This window comes from Salvelinus namaycush, chromosome 12 (assembly GCF_016432855.1).
Source record: "Salvelinus namaycush isolate Seneca chromosome 12, SaNama_1.0, whole genome shotgun sequence".
Taxonomy (NCBI): Eukaryota; Metazoa; Chordata; class Actinopteri; order Salmoniformes; family Salmonidae; genus Salvelinus; species Salvelinus namaycush.
The window spans coordinates 40,154,487-40,161,363 of record NC_052318.1 but is presented as its reverse complement, the minus strand read 5'-3'; the positions used below and the strand labels follow the sequence as shown (position 1 = coordinate 40,161,363).

The 6,877-nt window shown below is 42.1% G+C and overlaps 1 long non-coding RNA gene across 1 annotated transcript; it reads right to left on the bottom strand.

Annotated features, from left to right (window-relative positions):
- Positions 1-4,748: 4,748 nt before the first annotated feature.
- LOC120056584 lies at positions 4,749-6,877 on the bottom strand. Its single transcript, XR_005477813.1, has 2 exons — positions 6,102-6,877; positions 4,749-5,847 (listed from the first exon to the last, which is right to left on the bottom strand). It is a non-coding gene; the product is annotated as an uncharacterized LOC120056584 (long non-coding RNA).

Sequence of the window (6,877 nt, the reverse complement as noted above, 5' to 3'; positions counted from 1 at the left end):
TTTAAGAGGTTTTATTTTAGATATTTTTATGAGATTTGGCTTCTGTAAATAAAGTTGTGGTTTTGGGAATACTTTGGGATGCAATACATGATATGCAGAGATGTTTCTATAGTCTTGTCTAGTCCTATCCTGACTAGGTAGGTTGCTTTGTAATCAACCAGATGTGAACTCGGCTGAAAAGTTAAAAAAAATATATATATATTTAACCAGGTAGGCCAGTTGGGAACAAATTCTCATTTACAACTGCGACCTGGCCAAGATAAAGCAAAGCAGTGCGATGAAAACAACAGTTACACATGGGATAAACAAAAGTAGTCAACACAATAGAAAAATCTGTATACAGTGTGTGCAAATGAGGCAAGGCAATAAATAGGCCAATAGTGGTGACGTAATTACAATTTATCAATTTACACTGGAGTGATATGTGCAGATGAGGATGTGCAAGTAGAAATACTAGTGTGCAAAAGAGCAGGAAAAACAAATATGAGGTTGGTTGGATGGGCTATTTACAAATAGGCTGTGTGCAGTGATCGGTAAGCTCCTCTGACAGCTGACGCTTAAAGTTAGTGAGGGAGAAAAATAGTCTCCAACTTCAGTTATTTTTGCAATTCGTTCCAGTCATTGGCAGCAGAGAACTGGAAGGAAAGGTGTTGGCTTTGGGGATGACCAGTGAAATATAAACTTGGCAAAAAAAGAAATGTCCTCATAGTCAACTGTGTTTATTTTCAGGAAACTTAATGCGTAAATATTTGTATGAACATAAGATTCAACAACTGGGACAAACTCAGCAAGTTCCACAGAAATTGAATGTGTCCCTGAACAAAGGGGAGGGGGGTCAAAAGTAACAGTCAGTATCTGGTGTGGCCACCAGCTGCATTAAGTACTGCAGTCCATCTCTTCATGGACTGCACCAGATTTGCCTGTTCTTGCTGTGAGATGTTACCCCACACCAAGGCACCTGCAAGTTCCCGGACATTTCTGGGGGGAATGGCCCTAGCCCTCACCCTCCGATCCAACAGGTCCCAGACGTGCTCAATGGGATTGAGATCCGGGCTCTTCGCTGGCCATGGCAGAACACTGACATTCCTGTCTTGTAGGAAATCGCACACAGAACGAGCAGTATGGCTAGTGGCATTATCATGCTGGAGGGTCATGTCAGGATGAGCCAGCAGGAAGGGTACCACATGAGGGAGAAGGATGTCTTCCCTGTAACGCACAGTGTTGAGATTGCCTGCAATGACAAGCTCAGTCCGATGATGCTGTGATACACTGCCCCAGACCAAGATGGACCCTCCACCTCCAAATCGATCCCGCTCCAGAGTACAGGACTCGGTGTAATGGTCATTCCTTAGACGATAAACGCGAATCCGACCATCACCCCTGTTGAGACAAAACCGCGACTCGTCAGTGAAAAGCACTTTTTGCCAGTCCTGTCTGGTCCAACAACGGTGGGTTTGTGCCCATAGGCGACATTGTTGTCGGTGATGTCTGGTGAGGACCTGCCTTACAACAGGCCTACAAGCCCTCAGTCCAGCCTCTCTCAGCCTATTGCCGACAGTCTGAGCACTGATGGAGGGATTGTCCGTTCCTGGTGTAACTCGGGCAGTTGTTGCCATCCTGTACCTGTCCCACAGGTGTGATGTTCAGATGTACCGATCCTGTGCAGGTGTTGTTACACGTGGTCTGCCACTGCGAGGACGATCAGCTGTCCATCCTGTCTCCCTGTAGCGCTGTCTTAGGCGTCTCACAGGACGGACATTGCAATTTCTTGCCCTGGCCACATCTGCAGTCCTCATGCCTCCTTGCAGGATGCCTAAGGCACGTTCACGCTAATGAGCAGGGACCCTGGACATCTTTCTTTTGGTGTTTTTCAGAGTCAGTAGAAAGGCCTCTTTAGTGTCCTAAGTTTTCATAACTGTGACCTTAATTGCCTACCGTCTGTCAACTATTAGTGTCTTAACGACCATTCCACAGGTGCATGTTCATTAATTCATGGGTGGGTGTTGCTATGGTGATCAGTGAGCTGAGATAAGGCAGAGCTTTACCTAGCAAAGACTTAGATGACCTGGAGCCAGTGGGTCTGGCGACGAATGTGTAGCGAGGACCAGCCAACGAGAGCATACAGGTCACAGTGGTGGGTAGTATATGGGGCTTTGGTGACAAAATGGATGGCACTGTGATAGACTGCATGCAATTTGCCTAGTAGAGTGTTGGAGGCTATTTTGTAAATGACATCGCTGAAGTCAAGGATCGGTAGGATAGTCCGTTTTACGAGGGTATGTTTTGCAGCATGAGTGAAGGAGGCTTTGTAGCGAAATAGAAGCCGATTCCAGATTTAATTTTGGATTGGAGATTTAATTTGAGGAACTTGATACAGTAAGTTGTGGGGGGGTGAATTGCAGTGTTGTCTTGTGAGATCTTCAGGGTGGTGTTGTACAAACTGAGCTTTACCCCAAAGTCATTCTGTCCTTTTAAAACTTTCACAAAATACCAAGCCATTGGATATAAGAGAGGCAACAATATACATGTCCTGTCCAAAATCAATCCCGAACATATTCCGTAGGCACTTCTTGATCCAACAGAATTGTATGCAGTTTGGCTGTAACTCACCCTTTGCTAGGCAAGTTTCCATAACGTAATGTACACTCCCTTATGTATTTATTTAGACTGTGAAGCTAAAATATTAATTTGGCTCTATACTCAAGCATTTTAGATTTGAGATCAAATGTTTCATGAGGTTACAGTACAGAATGTCACCTTTTTATTTTAGAGTATTTTCATATCTGTTTTACTGTTTAGAAATGAAGGCACTGTGTATATAATCCCCCATATTTGAAGGTGTCATAAGTTTTTGAACAAATTCACTTGTATTAAAGTAGTCAAATGTTTACTTGGTCCCATTATTCTTAGCACTATGTCACGCTTGTGACTACAAACTTGGATGCATCTGCAGTTTGTTCTGGTTGTGTTTCAGATTGTGTCAAATAGAAATGAATGGTAAATAATATATTGTCATTTTGGAGTCCCTTTTTTTAGTTCCTCAGACTTTCTCATTATTCACGATTCATTCATTATATGTATCCATGGTAGCATCCACATTAATGGAGAAGTGTTCAGAAACCTATTCTTTAAATAAAAGTGACTCCAAAATGACACCATTTTTTTTTTTTTTACCATTAGTTTCTATTGGGACAATCTGAAACGCAACCAAAACAAACTTCAAGGCTTGATGTATTCATTGTGTGCTAGGAATATGGAACCCAATACTAAGCGTTTGACTACTTTATAGTATTTGGAATTTGTCCAAATACTTATGACACCTTCAGATGGGAGGACTAGATAAATAAAGTGCTTGATTTGTAAACGGATACACTAAATCCAAAAGTATATAGACACCCCTTCAAATTAGTGGATTCGGCTATTTCAGCCACACCCGTTGCTGACAGGTGTAAAATAATTGAGCGCACACCCATGCAATCGCCATAGACAAACATTGGCAGTAGAATGGCCTTACTGAAGAGCCCTGACTTTCAACGTGGCACCGTCATAGGAAGCCACCTTTCCAACAAATCAAGAAATGGGTTTCTATGGCCGAGCAGCCACACACAAGCTTAAGATCACCATGGGCAACGCCAAGCTTCAGCTGGAGTGTTGTAAAGCTCGCCTCCATTGGACTCTGGAGCAGTGGAAACACGTTCTCTGGAGTGATGAACGTAGTGTATGTGTGAAAAAATGCATCATGGGGGGCACGCATCACCGGGTGCACGCTGCACTCGGTGTCAAAGGAAGGCCAATAACATCATCAAGGACCTCAGTCACCCAAACCACGGTCTGTTCACTCTGTTACCATCTAGCAGAAGGGACTGAAAAACTGCTTCTATCTCCATGCCATCACTGTTGAACAGCCATCACTAGCCGGCTGCCTGCCCGGTACTTTGCCCTGCACCTTGAGACTAATTCATTGTCATTGAACATGGGTCACCTCATATTCTGTTGTTTACTCACTGTGTAAGTATATACTGTATTCTCGAGTTAGCCTTGGTAGTACGGTGCCCCTGGAGCAAATTAGGATTAAGTGCCTTGCTCAAGGGCACATCAAAGTATTTATTCACGTTGTCGGCTTGGGTATTCAACCTAGCGACCTTCGGTTACTGGCCCAACGCTCTAACCACTAGTTTACCTGCTGCCATAACAGCTGCAAATCTGTGTATGCAACCAACAGACTTTGATTTGAAATACCCTCAAATAAGAGGTGACATTCTGTACTGTCGCCTCATTTGAAACATTTGATCTCAAAACCAAAATGCTGGAATATAGAGCCAAATTAAATGTTTTAGCTTCACTGTCCAAATAAATATGTAGGGAAGGGTACATCCACCAAGTTCTCTCAGATCTACATTTTGCCTACCAAAATATCACTTCTCCTCAAACCAAAAATGTTCTCATTGTCTTCAACAGTGATCTCGTGACTTAGGTTCATTTCCAAAGACTACCCAAAAATAGGTTCATTTCCAAAGACTACCCAAACAGGTTTTTATTCCAAATGAATTACAAGTCTGTACTAGTTGAGTGAGACAAAAGTTCTGGGCAGAGCACTGTGTTCCTTTGACTTTATCACCATCTGGTGGTACTATCACTGTACAACAGCATATCACATTCCAAGAAGTATAATCAAGGTTTTACAATAATACATGCCACTTATCAGACTCTTTCATGCAAAGTGTAAAAAACAACAACACCCACTTCAGTATCAGTCCAAGCATATAATTTATTTTTGTTTTAATGAGAATTGAATTACTGTAACTGGAGTTGAAGTTTTAGTGATATAATTGTATAACTTTACAGCTATCAGGAAAAAGTCTGAGCCAAACTGACCAATGGTTCCATATCAACAATGTATTCCTCACAGCTTGGTCAGTCATTTACCAAATGTCTCCTCCATGTTGCGATCTACTTCATCGTTCTGATTCGTAACTGGGTTTTCACATGAACCACCAAAACGAATGATACTCCAAACTCCAAGAGCAGAGGTAGGCAACTTGTCTGAATGTCATATGATTTTTTTTGTTTTTAGACCAAATTAGATTATTATGGCGATTGGTGAAGGACATTGGACAAGAAGCTCATTTGAAAAAAAGGTGTCTTTACACCTCTATTCATGGATACATAGAAGTTCACTAGTTCACAGTGAGAACTCCTTTGTCTAGTAACTCAAAGGTAAAAATAAAATACATTACAACATAGGCAGGGTATAGGCCTACTAAGCTTCTAATTAGGACATGCATGACAAATGAAAGTCTACAGTATATCTATCATGTTTTAGAACAGATTTTACAGACACTTCATTTGCACCAAAACGAGACAGTGTTGTCGACATCAAAGGTTAAAATAAAGTGTATTTGTCAACACAATATGTGAAACAATGAAAAAGCATAGGTCAACTCATTTTTTAGGGGCAGGTCTTGATGGGTCGGGCCTTCTCGTGTGTGCTTATGTTTCAGCCTGTCTGGCTCCAAATCTATCCAACTTGCTCCCCCCCTGTTCAAAACCAGAACAGCAGCAGAGATGCACTGTGTTCTCTCTATTTCCTTGGGACACCCACCTTCCCCCCAGGAAAAGCTAAACTACAGGTGATGCGCATGCTGCTATTGTAAACTTTGCAATGGGCACCTGAACTGGGTATGGTCCAGAACAAGTGGTACTCGCGTCAGAATTTCACAAATGAGCACGATAGCTTCTTGAGGTCTGGACAGTCTGACATTGTTCAGGCAACAGGATAGATATTGATTGATATGGGGAGGCCATTGTTGTTCATGACGTCATCCAAGTCCTCATCCTCTATCACCACTGTAAAAACAAATATATATATATATATATATATATATATATATATATATAAAAAGCAGGAAAAAAGACATACAAGGTTCATCTGATTCTGTAGAATCATACAATTAAAATAAGTACATATTCTGGTCAGACTAACTTAGTTATTTTATCGGTAAACCTAGAATGAAACTATATTTTAGACAAACTATATTTTCAGTTTCTTTCGTCTCAATTATCGTTCCTTATCTTTTGCTTGCTTCATCTGCCGCACTCACCTCTCTTCGACCGTCCTATTTGCCCTAGCTTCGGGGCCCGTTGGCCTCGTCTCCGCTGGGGGGAGTCAAAGCTCAGCACACCCCTGTTGAATCGACTCCCCAAACCAGGAACCTCACCAGACTCGAGTGGGATTACTGAGCTGGGCTGGAGTACGCCAGAGGGGGGTAGAAACTCGGGTATTCCTGCTATTCCGTACATTTCCAGTGTTTGAGGTGCGCTTTCACGGTTCTTTCGGTTTTTCTCTGTCTCTAGAATTCTCGACACCTCAGCAGCGTCCGAGCGCTGCTTCTCCTTGTCCTTGCTTCCACAACAGTACAGCATGCAGGATACCGGCAGATATTTGTGTTGATGAGATAAATGTCGTTGTTCTTGGCTAAAGACGTAGTTAAAATGGAGAATGTGGTACATAACAAAACTCATGAAAATCAACTGAATACATATTTCACACTTTGCCGGCACTGTATCCCTGCTGATCCACCACACATTTCTGCCAGAAATGTCAGACTATTAAATTACAACATTCTAGAGGCAAATCAAAACGAAAAATATCCGCCCGTGAAACTGTCACACTAAATTTGTTGACGTCTGCAGACCAAGACGCTTGCTCGACCATTGCGCAAAACTTATCCCAAATGCATTTCACCATCAATATGGTTTCAGTATGATTCACTTTTCAGTTAATCTGGTAAAATATTGGTGTACATCATTTCAAACCTTTTTTATAACTAGTGGTCATTGCAGAGAGTCCTCTTCACATACTCCCCATTGCGATGTG